We start from the raw sequence: 18407 nt of genomic DNA on the forward strand, positions 1-18407 counted from the left end.
AAAATTAGCATTACAAGCTTATTTGTATTTCTGAAATTATTATTATTAGGTAATCTACTGGTTAAGGTAGGTTTTTGGATGGACACAGCTACTAAATAAATATTTTGTGATTCCTAACAAAATACAAAATCCAGTATTCTACTCTACATTAGACCCCTCTTCATCTCTAAGTACTTTCTTCCTCCCTTCATCCCGTCCAACATTCCTATCCTGCTCCTTCCCTTTCCTCGTTTGCCTAACATTCTCCCCTCCATTACAGTCTTCAACAACCCACTGCCGGTCAATACTCCCCTCATCCACTTTTCCTGCCTCCATAGGATTTCTCCCAACAAACCCCTGTCCTCACCCACCATACCAAGTACTTTCTCATTTGTTTTCTTCTCTGTCCATCTCACCTTCTCCATTCTTCTCCACATCCACATCTCAAAAGCCTCCAGTCTACGTCTATCCTCCTGCTTCAATTACCACATTTCCGTGCCGTGCATAGCTACGCTCCTTATCAAAGTTTTTACGAGTCTTTTCTTAACATCCTTACTCAACGTCCCTGTCATCAACTCCCTCCTCCTTGTGAAAGCCTCTTTGCCTAGCGCAATTCTTCTCCTCACGTCCCTACTAATTTGACCGTGTTGGTCCAAAACACTACCGAGATACCTAAACTGTTCTACCTGCTCTAGCTTTTGCCCTCCTATTTTAATGTTTAGCTTAGCCTTTTTCTTTCTATAAAATCGCATAACCTTTGTTTTATTAATATTGATTATCATCCCATATCTGTCGCATTGAATTTCCAATTCACTCAGAAATTCTTGCAACCCCTTGGGTGACTGACAAACTAAAGCTTGGTCATCAGCAAACCTAACTGATTTTACGAATTCCCCGCTCACTTGCATTCCTACCTCCAGTTCTTCCCATGCCTTTAATCATTTCGTCTCCATACAGGTTGAACAGCAACGGTGATAATGGGCAACCCTGCCTTACACCTCTTCCTATTACTGCCCAACCGGACTTCCCGTCCCGCACCCGCACCTGTGCAGTCTGAGACATATACAGGTTGCGGATTAGCTTTCTTTCCCTCCAATCTATTCCTATTTTCTGCAATATACTCATTAGTTTTCCCCAATTCACTCTATCAAACGCTTTTCGAAATCTACGAAACAGGCAAATACCTCCTGGTTGTGTTCTATATTCCTCTCAATTAATAATCTCATTACTGCAGTGGCATCACGCGTACCTCACCCCTTCCTAAACCCAAACTGGTCATTTCCTAAGTACTCATTTTCCCTACTCTCTATCCTTTTATTTATGATCCTGAGAACAACTTTAGCTGCATGGGATATCAAACTTATCGTCCTGTAGTCCTCACATGATGTAGCTTTTACATTTTTCGGAAGAGGAACTAAAACTGATCTCACAAAATCTTCCGGCCAGATTCCTTCCTCATAGATACCACGAATCAGCCCATATAGTCTCCCCCTCCCACATTTGCCTAAACATTTCAGTAGTTCCGCAGGAATTTTTTCCACCCCCACGGCCTTATTTAGTTTCATTGCCCTTAATGCCCTTTCCAACTCATCGTCGAGTATGCCTGGACCTAAGCTAGATTTCTCTGCGTCATATTCTTTTTCAAATTCTAGCTTTGTTGGTCTAAGTTCTGTACTATACAGTTCTTCTGTATACTCCTTCCATCTCTCTTGGATCTTTTCTGTGACAACTATTACCTTACCTGCCTCATCTCTAACTGTTAGCATACCTCTTTCTTTCTTACTTCCCGATAAAGATTTAATTTTGCTGTACAGCGCACAAATTTCACCCTCCCACTGCAGACTTTCCATATCCTCCTACTGCGTCTTCCACCTTGCTTCTTTTGCTTTATTTGTTACCCGCCTCAATTTATTGTTTAATTATTTGTACTTCATTTTGCCTAACTCTGTATTTACATTCTTCTTTTTTCTCCGCTCATCCTTCTTTGTAATCATCTCATCCGTGATCCATGGTTTCCTAGTCCTTTTAACGTTAACGGTTCCAATAGTGTCTTTTGCGGCTTTCGATAACCCTTACTTGATACTTTCCCATTTTTTCTTCGATAGTACTTAGCTCTTTACCATCCTCCATGATTTCCTCTACCGCCTGTTGGTACTCCCACCTTTTCAAACATTTTAATGCTTCCACATTCTGTTTTCTAACCCGCCGCCCCTGCCTTATCTTTTTATTTCTGAAATATGTAATTTAATTTATATTGCTTGGTTTTATGACTGCACAGCTTCCTATGTAAGGTTTTCCTTGTCAGATTATCATTTGCAAAAATATCTGCTTGTTCTAATGCAATACCATCAGTAACAAAAGATAACAACCTTCTTCTCCTCGACGAGGACTTACTGAGCCACCTTATTTCCTCAAGTCGTTCTACTTTTTACGCTCTCGTATAAAACGCGTGGTATACTCCGAAGTTTCGTTCTTGACGTTACATATTCTGATTTTATTTTTTTCTTCAGCCTTCCCATGAGTCAGTCGCTGAATGAGGATCAATGTGCCCTTCCTCCAAATGGTATTACTTGGCATTGTTGTGATATTCCCCGTATTAAATCTGTTTTTGAAAGAATCTCACTTATGTATTTTATCTGACTTGCATTTTATCTACTTCTTCCCAGAAAATGCATGTTTTGTCTATTATTTTGTTATGAAAGCAACCTAAGAAGTATTTCTAGTTTCAGGACTGGGTTACGCACAATGCGCGTTAATAGATAAGTGCTTCATCTTCAAAGATTAAAATGTATTAATACTCAATGATATATATTCAAACGAAAACTTCGTAAACACATTTTATTTCATTCTGGCGTTCCTGAGCAAATCTTGTTGATCAAGATGACTGAAACATTTTGAACTGTACCCTGAATCTGAGATAGGTGCAAAGATTTTTCGTTTATTTCGAAATCCTACAAAACTGATAGATTTATCTCAGCATGACCATGGAATGGAAACATTTAATAACTGAATGAAAAGTTGAAACTTACTGAGTGAAAATTTTGTGAGTGATGCAGAAAAGCGATAGTCACGTAAGGGGGGATCTTTTGAAAAGTTGCGTTTGAAGGCAATAAAATCGCAAGAATTGACAGAAGTGGCCGCAGTGACACATTGTGTCAATCACTATAAGTAGCCCAAAGAAATGCACGAATATTTTGGAAATGTAAGTCAAGAATTTTTTTTCTTTATCACTTTTCCGGAAAAATAGTGACGTGCGTTTCGTTTGATTTTTTGAATATAATCACCCGGGCGTCATTACTTGGTGACATTTGGTGATTTATAATAATTTTATTGAATCACCTATCCCTTGCTTCAATCCCGTCCACACGTTGACCACGCCTCCTAAGCCTCATTTTTCGGTCATGGTGAAATAATGAAAGGCTCCTATAAGTGCGGGGTTCATTTCGTAGGTTTCGTGCTCCGGAGCGTCCTTGGACCTCGAACCCCATTCCTTCTGTATTTGTTCTGTACTTCCTGCAGCGTGGAGCCGTCCCCCTCCCCCCTCCTGATGCCTTTGGAGGACGCCAACGACGTCCCTCCGTCTGAGAGAAGGGGTTCACTCCAGAGGCGGGGGTATGTATTAATTATTAGGGGAGTCGCTGGGTAGTGGAGGGAATGGGACTTTTCCATCCTCTCTCTTCTTCCCCCGTGCGCCCCGTGTCAACGTCTTTAAATTCTCCCCACATGCGAGAGCAATTGAGTCACTCAATAAATCATCTGCCCTGTAGTCAAGACGAGAGTATTTGACATGCCCAGTGTGTCTCAGGGCTTCTAAAAAAATAAAAGAAACATGCCTCTGATGACCCGTGCTATTTTTTTCAATAATCTCGCGTCGCACTGACCGAATGTTGCGATATCAGAACATTATTATTTTGGAAATTCTTAGATTTTTTCTTATTTTTTGCATCGATATTTAGGTAGAATTATAGTACGGACTACTGTCTAGCGATTTAGGGCAAGTATCGCATTGGTGCAAAGAATGGGGATAAAAAATGAACATAAGTAAATGCGTAGTTTTGAGTTCTTGGAACCAAAGAAGTGTTAACACGGATATAAATGATACAATTTAGTGTCCAGTGTTAACTACTGCAGAGTAAGTTTAAAATTTGGGGGCAGTCCTAACAACCCCAAATAGTTTAAAATGAGGTGCACATATACAAAGAATATGCGAATCTGCATTAAAGAGACTCAGCTTCATTTGACGGATTATGGGGAAATATAATGCGAAAGTAAAAGACAGCTGTTATTTCGCTTTAGTTAGGTCCCATTTGGAGTGCGCAGCCAGTATTGGGATCCTTTGTATAAATCGTTTATTAAAAATTGTTACGAGAAGATGACGCGAGTGATTCGTCTTTTAGAGGAATTAGGCTATGAGTTGCTTAAGACGCGAAAAGAATAAGCGACAAGAATGAGCGAAAGAGAGTGTAAGCAAAGTTCCAAAGACACGAGTTTAACATCTACATCTACATAACACCTACAAAGCTTTCTGGTCATATGTTAGGGAAGTAAATGGGAGTAAACAAACCGTGGCTTGCTTAAGGGATTGTAGCAATATACGAGGGTCATCCGGAAAGTAGTACCCGTTCGTGCCGCATGAAGTGCTGACGACGCGAGTAGCCGCTGGACGAGGTCAGATAGCTTCAGTGGCTTGTCTGCCTTCTCTGAGCCAAGTTGCGTGACGCTAGCATTGCCTGTGTTGTTTCTGTGATTGTTTACAATGTTTAAAAAAATTGAGAACGCCGCCAGTTGTGAAGTGAGGGCAGTGATTAAATTCCTCAATGCAAGAAACGTTCGCCCATGTGATATTCATCGCCAATTAAAGGAGGTGTATGGAGACAATGTAATGGACGAGTCGTCTGTTCGGCGGTGGTGTCGCAACTTCAACATGGGGAGGGGGAACACACACGACGATGAGCGTTCGGAGAGACCGTCTGTCATTACAGACCAACTGGTGAGCTCAGTTGAATTCGTGAGGAACGATCGGCGCGTCACAATTGATGACATCTGTGAGCATTTTCCCAATGTTTCTCGAACAATTGTTCATGAAATTGTTAAACACCATCTGCATTATGCAAAAATTTGTGCAAGATGGGTCCCTCGCGTATCTCAATGAGCTGGCGGCGAAGGACTATGCAGCAGGAATACAGAAACTTGTAACACGTTATGACAAATGCCTTAATTTGCTTGGAGATTATGTTGAGAAGTAGTTTAAAGTATCCTCTTTCAAATAAAATTTTTTATGTTTGTTAATATTTACTTTTGTGTCTTTATTTCACGAACGGGTACTACTTTCCGGATGACCCTCGTAATTCATACAGACAGTGAGGGTAAAGCTAACATCTTAAATTCATTCTTCCAAAGCGTTTTCTCGAATGATGTTGCCACCGCATATCTCCAAGAAACAATACATACTCCACCCATGGAAAAAATAACAGTGGACCAACAAGGAATTCTAAAATTGCTTAACGAGATTAAACCCAACAAATCCCCGGGTCCCGAAAATATACCAGCTAGGGTGATAAAACATTTAGCTCCAAACATTGCCCCGTACCTTGAATTTATATTTAACAAATCCCTCACAGAGTGCAAAGTACCTAAGATTTGGAAAACCGCGCAAATAACGCCTATTTTTAAAAGCGGTGACAGGGAGGATCCCAGTAATTACAGACCTATATCTCTCACTTCTATCTGTTGCAAAATCTTAGAGCACATAATTGTCAGTTCAATAATGAGACACCTTGACAATATTAACTTTTTAAGTGACAATCAACACGGATTCAGGAAAACCCGCTCCTGCGAGACTCAATTAGGATTATTTACACATGATTTACTTTTATCGGGTGAGAGAGGTAGGCAAGTGGATGCCATCTTCTTAGATTTTCAAAAGGCATTTGATAAGGTTCCACATGGTAAACTCATTCATAAATTAAAGGTCGCGGGTATAAACAAGGGCGCCATAAGTTGGGTTAAAGATTTTCTTTCGGAGCGGGAACAGAGGGTAGTCCTTGATGGCGCTAGTTCCGACAGCGTTCGAGTCACGTCGGGGGTACCTCAGGGAAGTGTGATCGGGCCGTTGCTTTTCTTGATTTTTGTTAACGATTTGAACCGCGAAGTGAAAAGTAAAATTAGGATGTTCGCGGATGACACGGTGATCTATCGGGAGATATCTGGGGATGAGGATCATTTTATTCTAGAGCAGGATTTAGATTGCATTACTAAATGGTGTTCTAACTGGGGATTGACTCTAAATTATAATAAATGTTCAGTGGTAAATTTCTTTAAAAGATCAACGGGATTTGCTTACAAATTAGCTGGAGGTGACCTAGCAGTAGTTGATACGGTAAAATACCTAGGTGTCACATTCACAAAAGACTTAACTTGGGGGACTCACATACGTAAAGTCTGCGGTCAAGCATATAAAAAATTGGGATTCATTCGACGCGTTGTCGGAAAAAGTGACTCGAAGGTCAAGGAACGTTGTTACCACGCTCTTGTAAGGCCTCATTTAGAATACGCATGCAGCGTGTGGGATCCGAGTGAAAAAGGTCTCATTCGGGAAATTGAGAAGGTTCAACGACGGGCAGCCCGTTTTGTAAAAAATTCCTACGATAAAACGCAAAGCGTCACCGAAATGCTCATGGATTTGGGGTGGGAATCATTGGCTGAGAGACGATTCAATGCAAGATTGAAATTATTAAATAAATTTAGATCCGCATGTTTCAGCACCGAGGTCTCGCAAATTATTCGTACTCCTACATACATTGGTCGCTCGGATCATACATATAAAGTTCGGGAAATAGATGCCAGAACTAGCCGACTCAAGGACTCCTTCTTCCCACGGACAATACGGGATAGCAACTGCAGGGTTATAGATAGCAAAAATTCCACTTGCCACCCTCAGCGTATAAAAAATAATTAGTTGTATTTAAATGCATGCTCTTCCACTAACCTTATGTGTTTTGCTATAATAACCCATTCTTACCGAATGACTTCATTCATGTTCTGTTCATCTGTTTTTAAGTTTCCCTTTCAATCCCTCGTCCCTCTCCGCGGGGGCAAATTCCTGCTACCTGTAACGTTGGGTCGCATTCCCTGCCATTTAGAGACTCTTTGGGGGTAGAGTGTTTCGTGGTGCATTTTCATGTGGTAGTGATGTTTCAATTTCTTGCTTGTTGTGTCCTGGCTTCCGTGTTGTAGGATAGCTTTCGTGCTGCATCATGGGGTGCAGTTTTTTAGTTGTTTTGCGGTATATGTGTTTGCATGAGTATTGGATGAAGGGATTTTTGCATGAGTGTGTGTGCTGCTGTGGGTGTTATTTTCCGTGTTGTTTTTTTGCATGTGGTATTTTTCTTTTTTACGGTTGGTGACCTAACACCCCCCGCCACACGCCCTTGCGGCGGCTTGCGGGGAATTATATAGATGTAGATGTAGATACCCCGCAAGCCGCCCATATAGTCTCCCCCTCCCACATTTGCCTAAACATTTCAGTAGTTCCGCAGGAATTTTTTCCACCCCCACGGCCTTATTTAGTTTCATTGCCCTTAATGCCCTTTCCAACTCATCGTCGAGTATGCCTGGACCTAAGCTGTCTTCCTCTACGTCATTTTCTTTTTCAATGTCTAACTTTGTTGGTCTAAGCTCCTTACTATACAGTTCGTCTTGGATCTTTCTTGCGTCAACTATTACCTTACCCGCCTTATCTCTAACTGTTAGCAGAGCTCTTGCTTTCTTACTTCCCGATAACGATTTAACTTTGCTGTACAGCGCACCGATTTCACCCTTCCTCTGGAGACTCTCCATATCCTCGCACTGCGTCTTCCACCAGGCTTCTTTTGCTTTATTTGTTGCCCGCCTCAATTTATTGTTTAATTCTTTGTACTTCATTTTGCCTAACTCTGTATTTACATTCTTCCATTTTCGTCGCTCATCCATCTTTGTAATCATCTCATCCGTGATCCATGGTTTCCTAGTCCTTTTAGCGTTAACGGTTCCAATAGTGTCTTTTGCGGCTTTAGACAACCCTTTCTTGATACTTTCCCATTTTTCTTCGATAGTACCTAGCTCTTTACCATTCTCCATGATTTTCTCTACCGCCTGTTTGTATTCCTTCCTTTTCAACCCATTTAATGCTTCTACATTCCATTTTCTAACTCGCCGCCCCTGCCTTATCTTTTTGAAACGTACGCTACATTTCATAACGACTAAATTGTGGTCTGAGTCTGCATCCGCTCCCGGGAAGCTGTGGGAATTTATCACACTGTTCCTAAACCTGTGTCTGACCAGGATATAATCTAGCTGATATTTTCCTGAGTCACCTGGCATTTTCCATGTATACCTGCGTCTTTTGTGGTGTCTAAACCAAGTGTTGGTGATGACTAACCCCTGTCTCCTGCAGAACTCAACTGCTTTCTCCCCGCGGTCATTCCTCGCGCCTAAACCGTAGTCCCCCACCTCATCACCATCTCTTCCTTCGCCTACCGTCGCATTCCAATCCCCCATCACTATCAAATGTTTCCCTGCAGGAACACACGCGATCATGTCCTCTAACTGATCGTATATCCTATCGACCTCTTCTTCCTTATGGTTGCTCGGTGGCATGTATACCTGAATAATAACTAAGTTCGTCGGTTCTGCTTTTATCTCCACTAGTAGTATTCTATCCGTTACCTGCTCTATGTTGAATACGCTTCTCCCTACCTCTTCATTTAGTACAATGGCAACCCCTCGTTGGCTCTCGTCCCCACCGCTGTATATTATTCTATACTTATCACTCCAGTAATCCCCGCTATCTTTCCATCTCACCTCGCATAGACCTAAAATATCTATATTTCCCCTTTCCATCTCTCGCTTAACATTCTCCAATTTCCCTGTCCTCATCATTGTCCTAACATTCCACGTTCCTATTCTAACTAATTTGGTTTTCTTCTCCTGCGTCTTCTGTCCTGCTGCTGCTGGTTTTCCCTTGCAAGGGTTTCGTGGGATGACGACCGCGGAAGCCTTGCCTCCCCCGCTGCCGGGCACGACACACGGCCGATTGGGCCGAGCCCCGTGGTTGCCAGGACTCAAAATATCTCTATTGTCCATCATATTTTTCTAGGGAATGATAATTGAGGTGGTTTCCCGTTGCCTTCCTCAATAGTGTTTTTAACGTGACACCATCACTTACTGGCCGCCCCACTGGGGTCAGACGCCATTGCAGCCGCCTCACTGAGGAACAGACGCTGCGTGGACTACCTTTCGTCTGGCTCCTAACCTTCGACCTATCTGGCATGGGTGACCCTACCAGGAGCAACTTTTATTACTCCCGCCAGCACAGCTCTAGGGGTCATCGGAACGCACAAGCCCTTCCACCACGTCAAGGTTGTAGTCCGGGGAGGGGCATGAAATATGACAACCAAAAACTTTTTTTTACCCAGAGGTTTCCGTGACGTGGATTAATTGACTTCTGTGTACTCCTCTGGTTTTCAACGCGTTTGTTGACTTGGACTGAGAATGGCTTCGATCTGAAGACGCCGATACTGGCGAAATGTTGTCAATCCAAATCAATAAACGCGATGAGGACCCGAGAAGAATACAGAGCTCAAAAATTAATATAGTAACTTTATTGTGAACCAGTGACCGCATTTTCTATTAAACTAGCCTGGAAAAGTGGTGAAATCTATTGAAAAGAGAGAATTGATAAAGATATGAAATGAGGATTCATCCTCTCACCAGTACTGCTTAAATATGCCTGAACGGTTTTTAAAGAAGTAATCCAAGAAACCAGCTTCAGTGTAGGAGAAATTAATATATTCTATTTCCTAGAAAGTGGTGCAATTATAAAAGATAATAAAGAGAGCATAAAGAGTTCTTATAACGTAAAATACTTATGTATCGGGAAAATCAATATGAAGAAACCTAAATTTCTTATATGTGGAAGAGAGAAGCTGAGGGTATATTGCTGTTTCACCAGAGAAATTTGAGTAATCGGAATCTTTCACCTGTCTCAGAGGCAACGTGCGTATAGAATTGGATGAAATAAGTTCAACGTGGGACCGTGTGCGACTTGAGCTAAGAAGGTATTCAAAATGAAAAGGCAGCGAGAAGTCGTGGAAGAATTTTTCTAATTAAGTGCAACCCTATAGAAAACATCCATTAAAAAACCAAGAAGCAGTTCGCGGAAACCTTCGTATGGTATGAGAAGCTCCTTGAGACGCGATTACTTCATTTGGGTCAATGGTAATTTAAGGGCAAACAGATAAAAGAGGGCCCCACGAAGAAGACAAAGGCGTTCGTGTATCGTACAAATGAAAATAGTGTAAGATGGATGAGTAAGCAAGACATTAAGGACGACAAATGTAGAAAAGGAACGAGAGTGGGGAATGCAGAGGCATGGAATAACTGAACGATCGAGTTAGATAACTAGTGGTACCATTCTCTAAATTTTGGGGTGCTCATAACGTTTAACCGGAATTTCATTCAATAAAGTAATACAAACATACTGGATTTATTCTCGTATGCTGAGGATGTTGCCAGTGAATGCGCTTCACTTCAAATTAATATATTACGTCATAATAAATGAACTTCCACAAAGTTGAGGCTGAAACTATTGAGATATTACGTTATATTTATTCCAGTAGTTTGTGTTTTGATTTCAGAGCAGATCTGCCAAAAATGAAAATGCCTAAGTGATTGGCTAGGGGCATTGGCGGAGTATTGCGATCGTGAAAATAAATAGAACGGCCTTTTCGACGCCCAAACCATGAAATAAACAAATGGTTAGCCATTTCACTATATTGCCGAAGTCAAGCAGGTTAAATATTTACTGTTTCACGTGTTAATTGTGTTTAGTGCTGGATTCATTTGGTGTTCTCCTCTACTTTTGCCCCATAGAATGAGGCAAAATCCGATGACAATGACCTCGATGAACAGTACTTCGAAATACGTTTTCTCCATTTATCCTACTTTGTAGTTTGCGTATTTGAAGCATACAAGGGGGTTGGGGCAGAGCGAAAGTGCATCGGGAGACTTTCCATCACCACCCCTGGTGTCTCGCCCACCATAACTCAACCCGTTGTTACTATACCCCAGCGTCCCAATGGCCACATTGACAGGCGTGCGTGGCGCCACAGGAACGTATAATGTACGCTTCCACGCCCAGGGGTCGCTACACCAGCCCCCCCGTGGGGACGATGACGTGAAGGGGGAGTTGGCCGGAGGCGGGGCACCGGAGTTGTTGTGGGGATGAAGGGAGGGACGGGTATCTATACCGGAGGCCCCGCACTCAGACACACACATATATTTCAGGCCCCACCCCTCCTTCTCTACCTCTCCACCCCCCCCCCCTGCATGTCCCTCCTCCACGATGAGAAGCATTACAGGGGTCCCTTTCCTCCTCCCTCCCCCTCTCTCTTCTGCTCCCCCCCGGGGGTATCCTTCCTCATCAACCAACCGGGGGGTGGCGGCGGCGTCGGCGGCGGAGACCAAGGCAAGTCGAAGAGTCTACCCGCCCCCCCCCCGTCCTCCCTCCTACTACGCCCCAGCCGGGCGCCTTCTCCGCTTGCTTTAAGCCGGTCGTCCTCTTCCCTCCTCCGGTGAGGCGGTCTCGGGCAAAGCCGAGAGGAATGGGGGGAGGTACCGAAGGGAGAGAGAGAGAACCTGTTTGAGAGGGAAGCCACATAGGCCGCTCGCTTCCCGCCCCTTTCGGGACGGACCTCTCGGGGGCCTCCTGACCCCCCTCCCTCAACCCCCCTGAAAAACCCTTCGGCCGCTCCCACCCCCGTCTTTCAACCTGTCCATCCTCCTTTGTGAGGCGCTTCCCTCGCCAAACCGCCCCTCTCCCGATCCCCCTTTCCTCCTCCCTCCAGACCCTTCTTCCATCTCCTGTGCCTCCCCCCGCCCCCTCCCCTTCCCTCCGCCTCACCCTCCCCCATCTCACCCCACCCCACCCCACATCCCCTGCGGGGTCCTCCTCTCTTTTCAAATCCGTCGGACCGCCGCTTTTCAACGGTTGGCGAGGCGCGGTCTTCCTCCTTCCCTCCCTTCCTCTCTCTTCCTCACTATCTATTCCTCTTTCCTCTTCCATACTTACCTCTCGTGCCCACCCGACTGTAGTTTCTCGTTTTATTCATGGTTTCCACACGTCTTGCTCTCCAATGAATGCCCTCTATTTATTTTTTTGTCGATTTTTTTAAATTTACCACCTCCCGCCGTGGTCCTTGGTCTGGTAGGGTTGTGTACCCCCTCCGAACGGCCCGCCGGCCTAGAAGTTCTCAGGTCGGGATTCCGACCAGCTTGTGTAAGAGGATTTGACGTCGTATGTGTGTGTACACTTGCGTTGATTGGAATTTACGGTGTCGGGTCACTCGAACGGTACGAGTCCTAAAAATACTTCATGTTGTGAAGTCATGTGCTCCCCAGGACAGAGATGTTTGCGTCACTTTTAAGTGTTTACAAAAAAATATCGGGTTTATCATTGGGACTACACTGTGTTGTTTTATAAAGGGTCGGAGGCCAAAAAGGTATCATCATAAACTTGTTTACGTGCGTCAGTGCTAAATCGAGAAAATGTTGATTTCTTAGTCAACTCTGCCTTGTATCCATCGCATTTTCTTGTTATAGTTTTTCATTTCTCCCGAGGGCAAATTCGGGAACTCAAGAAACATGAGTTATCATTGCCATAAAAGGTATTTATCAACGATAATAATTTAAATCGTACCCCACACATATTTAAGGTCTCTCGGTTCAAATACCATATTGCATCGTCAATAACTTAGATATTTTAATTGAAGGGTGAACTTTTGTTTCCATCCTGGCCGTTATCTCTTCCTTGCCTAAAGATTCCATTGGGTTCTCCATCGATGATTTCGTGGAAGTTTTCCTTTTTGAGGTGGTAAAGAAGCCCTTACCAAGATCATCGGATTTCTTCCTCCAGGTGGTTCTTCTGTCGACTCTCCTGCGCCGTCGAACAATCTGTCGTTCTACCGGCTCCTGGGCACAAGAGGAATCACGAGATGGTTTTGGTGTTTTATGCCCATGTGGATATAGGAGGATGTTTTTATCATTTATTAAACCCCTCTTAATGTTTTTATTACTTGGATACTTCGATAGCGTACCGGCTACATGTATCTGCATCTTCATCTACCATATTCAGCAGAGGAGCCACTTCGGCCTGTGGCAGCGGGAAGTTGACTTTGCAGCCATTGGGTAATTGATAGTTGCCACCATTATATGTCATTTTATTTTGGGAAGTTGTTGCCCGTGATGTACCCTATATAATTGAAAACGCAAGTAGTAAAGGTTTTGATTGATGAAGACAGAAATGACCAAAACTCCCCTTCCTCATGCAGTTGCTACGGCCAGCGGGGTACGTATAATATAAATGCAGATTAAACTTTTCAGGATCGTCTTATCGTTGAGAATAGGGACATTTTTAATGGATCGATTTCGATTACTATGCATTAAATCTGAGATATCACAATTTAGTTTTTAGATTATTAAGAAAATCTACCGTCTGTAAAGAGTAATTGACGCATAGTCCACCGATTTTTCCCTTCCAGTGTTATTCCCACAGACTCAATTGGGGTTAATTGGTAGTCACCGACGAAAATCAACCCAAGTATTTCGGAATAAACTAGAAACTGACATAGCTACTCCCAAGAAGGTGGAGAAGACCTCATAACTACAGTAGTGAATCATATTTCATTGCTATTCTGGCAAAATTCTACCTCAATTATTTCCATTCTAAACTTATTTAATAGTGGCCAGTAGAAACTGTTGCTATATCACGAAACCTGGTTGATTGTTAGTATAGTATTTTATTCTTAGAAAGCTTATATGGTCACTCGGCTTAGCAGAATCTAAGGAGATCACTCCTACAGATCTCAGTAGCACCCTTGGGGCCACCCCTGCTTCGAACGCCAGGCACAATACACCGTAAGGTTTGGGTTGATTGCAAGAGAGCGAGTGATGGTCTTAATATTTTCAAGCTGGTAGCGTCGTCGTTCTTAATTTTTTATACATCCTAGGCACATATTTCTTCTTTTCCGCCCTCCGCTTCCACCGCTACCCCGTCATTTGCCCTTTGCCACGCACTTTCCACTCCTTCTCTCTCCAGCCATATATAGTGTTGCCTCCGTGGATATTTTTTGCTCTCAAATTTTTTTTCACCCGCTGCTGCTTTTTTTCGATCTTCGGAGGGGAAGAAGCGGGGGAGTGAGCGGAAGGAGGGGCCGGAGGGTGGAAAGAGCAGGAGGGATATTTGGTGGACCGAGAAAAAAGGGCGAGGGGCGAAGGGGGAGTCCAAGCGAACGATTTGAGCTTGCAAATGACTCCCCAGCGCCGTTCCAGCAGAGCAAACCGTTTGTGGGGGAGGGGATGCTGCTGCTTGGCCTCTTGTTTGATAATGTATGCAGTTTTCTTATCAATACCATTCGAAAAATGCATTTGAAGCGGTCGTTTACTGCAAAATCTACTCTCAGTCCATCCTTCGATAACTTCCTGAACAAATAGACGAATTAGATTTGTGTGTAAGCACTTTGGCTACTTATGCCTAAATGTGTCAGAACAACAGTTTTCCACGATTGACTGCTTGTTCTGATATGAAACGGCAATAGTTTATTTGCATATACCTGTTGGGTGAATATTAAAATATTTTCAATCCACTAATCTACGACTACTCCTGTAGTCGAATTTTTTCTCCTCCATTCCTCTACTTATCATTTTGGAGTAGATAAAAGTCATAACCAGTATGAATGGATGTGCATTTTAGTGTATTGGACCTCTGACCAACACAATAATTAGCCCTAAGTTTCGTTTGAAGACCAGTTCACAGTTCAGGGTGGCTATTTCCATTCTACTCGTACTCAGTCAAAATCAAATGAGGTTCCTAATAAGTTTCTATCATACACCGTTAAACAAATTAGTATAACACCTTAGTATATGACAGATAATCCTTAATAGGAAGAAAGGTTGAATTCTTCTCGAAAGGTACATTTATGATTATTCTCTTAGGCGTTCTCCCATTAAAAATATCTTAATGATCATACCTAATTTCATCTAATATGTATTGAATTCAACTTCGTAAGACTAAGTTTTAAAGTTCATCATTGAGCCACCACCAATCCTCTGCCACACACCTTCTGGTGACTAGTAGAGCATCATCTAGACGTACTTCAGAAAGGCGTCATTTATCATTTGGTGACCATTCAAAAAATGACCATTCGAGTAGCAATACAAGCTGTACTCATACGTTATAGATATTTGAAACTGCAGGGATTACTCTTTCAACCCCATATGAAAGGTAACAAAATCCGGTGGTCAGGGAAAAAGTAAGCAAACCCGTGCCTAGTTATATTTTTCCTACTCAACATTGAGTGAAATAAGTGTACGCTTCGAAGCAACCTCTACCCGACCAATGAAAAAAAGGCAAACCGAATTTCTATATAAGTCATCCGCCAATCGTTGGATATTTTCCGCCTTAGAACTCCTGCCAAATTTAGATATTCTGTTTTTATTACTTGATGATGTGCACAGAATACAATGCATATTGCATAATCTGTCTGGAAAAGTTCAATGCGCCCATTTAACTACATGAACATGGTTTCAGATATTTTGGTGGCATTTTGTTTTACACACGTAAGCATCGGATTGTAATTTATTGGTTCACATCAAAATTGGACTAAGAGAACCATTTGTATATTTTTATTCAGAAGCATGCATTATTACTAAATTACTATTTTACAGCTACCATTATTTTAGAGGCAATAAAGGAAGCAGTGACGGTTGCACGAAAGTTAGAAAAAGAACAATTCTGAGCTTTAAGACAATAAATTTTCTCTGATTTAACTGAGAATGAGAAACGAATGACATATAACAATTCTGAAACACGAGAGATATGATTTTATTTTTTTTTACTTCCACGCATGAAGTCTTTTTTCTTTGCATTGAATCCAACTGGGACTTGAAAAAGTCTCTCGTAACCCGAAAACAATATCATTTCATCTAATGCCAAGAAGTACGCAGACGTATCTGATCCACAATCTACATCTTCATAAATACCCCGTAATCCACCAAAAAGGTTTGCGGCAGAGGGTACAAACACCCAAATCGCTCAAATACATTTAGGAGAGGTCTTATAACAGAAAGCACAATACCGTTTTATCCCAATGTGCTGCCTTTCGAGCAGCTCTGCTTTGCTCTATTACCCAAAGAAAACCGCGGCAAGAGTGGTTACTTTTGTGGAAAACCTACGATTTATCCATTGTCTGGAAGGTGATATGTCTCAAATTTATGCACCTAGATATTAAACCAGTATTTAGCTATCTAATAAATGAGGTTTATCGTAATGCCTACGTCAATTTCTATCGACATTCTCAGAAAAAATACACCATTTTTTGCCATCTAAATTTAAGCTACTATAATGATAACTTGTCTTGGACTACTGAGTAGCTATAATTGAGTATTTATCAAATTTAATCTTTAGATTTTCATCCAGTTCCATCAAGTGGGTAACCTTAATCTCGTTAACTGGTTAAGGGCGTCACATCTATACCTACACAATACACCGCTTGCTGCCGCATAGGCTCGTAGCAGGGCAACAGCCATGTATGCACAACTATTAGTTTTTACATGCATTCGAATATCTATTACAAAAATATTCATGGGCATACACATATGAATGCCTTTATACACCAGACGTTCATTGAAGTAATTATATTCGAGTGCTTGGGTTTGATTTTGTGATGACTGCGTACAATGCGAGTGAAGGGCAAGTACTTCTACATCTACATCTACTCAATACCCCGCAAGCCGCCGCAAGGGCGTGTGGCGGGGGTGCTAGGACACCACCCATAATTTAGAAAAGAAAAATAATAAAAAAAAAATCGCATGCAATAACGACAAAATCATATATAAAAAAAAACATGGCATACATTCATGCATGAACACTTACACCCAACACACATGCAAACACTCAAACTACCAACTAACATACACATGCACCTGAAAGTATACCTAACATCTCTATAGTGTTTAATTTTGTTCCGACTTGTAAATTCAAAGTTTTTAATATTTCTAAAGTGACTTCGGTTTCTTGCTATTATGATTACTGATTGTTCGGGGAAAGAATGAGTATTTGTACCTATCTGTCTTGGAATCTATCACCCTTAGTTTATCTTTGTGGTCTGATCTACCTAAGTAGTGTGGGGCCATTATAATTCCTTCAGTGTCATATTTAAACTCGTTTGTTCTGAACCTTTCTAAAAGTCTAAGCCTCGCTTGTTCTCTCCGCACTTCAAGTGGTTCCCAGCCTAAATCCCCTAAGAGACCTGTCACACTTGTGTTTTTATCATAACAATTTTTAACAAATCTAGCGGATTTTCTCTGGACTTTATCTAATTCTTTTTGCCAAATTTTCTCCCACGGATCCCAAATACTTGCGGCATATTCCAAATGAGGTCTAACTAGAGCAAAATAACACCTCTCTTTAACTTTTTCATTACATTTCCCCACCACCCGTTTTATGAAGCCAAGTTTCTTTAAAGCTGATCCGCATATTGTCCTGATATGTGCTCCCCATGAAAGGCGAGGTGTTAGAACAACCCCCAAATATTTAACTTGATTTGCCGTAGTCAATACTGAACCCTCTATTTTGTAGTTTATATCCTGTTCCTCGCTTCCTTTATTCCAAAATTTCAAAACTGCACATTTATCTATATTAAGTGTTAATCCCCATTTATTGCACCATCCCGAGATATTGTCTAAGTCTCTAGAGAGTAGCTCGCGATCTAGTTGGCTCCTTATTTCCCTGTATATCACCGTGTCGTCAGCAAATAACCTTAGATTGCTACTAACGTGTGTGCTTAAGTCATTTATGTATATTAAGAACAGAAGAGGCCCTATTACACTTCCCTGGGGGACGCCCGAAGTAACATCTCTCTCCGTTGAGCACAACCCATCTATGACTACTATTTGTTTGCGGTTTGACAAGAAGTCCCTAATCCAATTAATTATTTTCTCATTGATCCCATAGCATTTAAGTTTGTGTAACAATTTATTGTGTGGGACTTTGTCGAAGGCTTTTTTGAAATCCAGGAATACTGCATCGACTTGGGTGTTGTTTTCTCCCGATCTAAGTATATCGTGAATGAAGAGACCAAGTTGTGTTTCGCAAGATCTGCTTTTCCTAAATCCGTGCTGGTTGTGGATTAGTATTTTCCTACTATCAAGAAATTTCATAATGTTAGTGACAATAACGTGTTCCAATATTTTACAAGAGATCGATGTTAAAGAAATGGGTCGGTAATTGGTTGGTTTATCCCTATCGCCGCCTTTATAGATGGGAGTTATATGGGCTAGCTTCCAGTCGCGAGGCACTGAGCCTTCTTCTATCGATTTTAGAAAAACAATAT

The sequence above is a fragment of the Hetaerina americana genome, unplaced genomic scaffold (assembly GCF_022747635.1).
Source record: "Hetaerina americana unplaced genomic scaffold, ioHetAmer1.1.p SCAF_96, whole genome shotgun sequence".
In the NCBI taxonomy this organism is placed as follows: domain Eukaryota; kingdom Metazoa; phylum Arthropoda; class Insecta; order Odonata; family Calopterygidae; genus Hetaerina; species Hetaerina americana.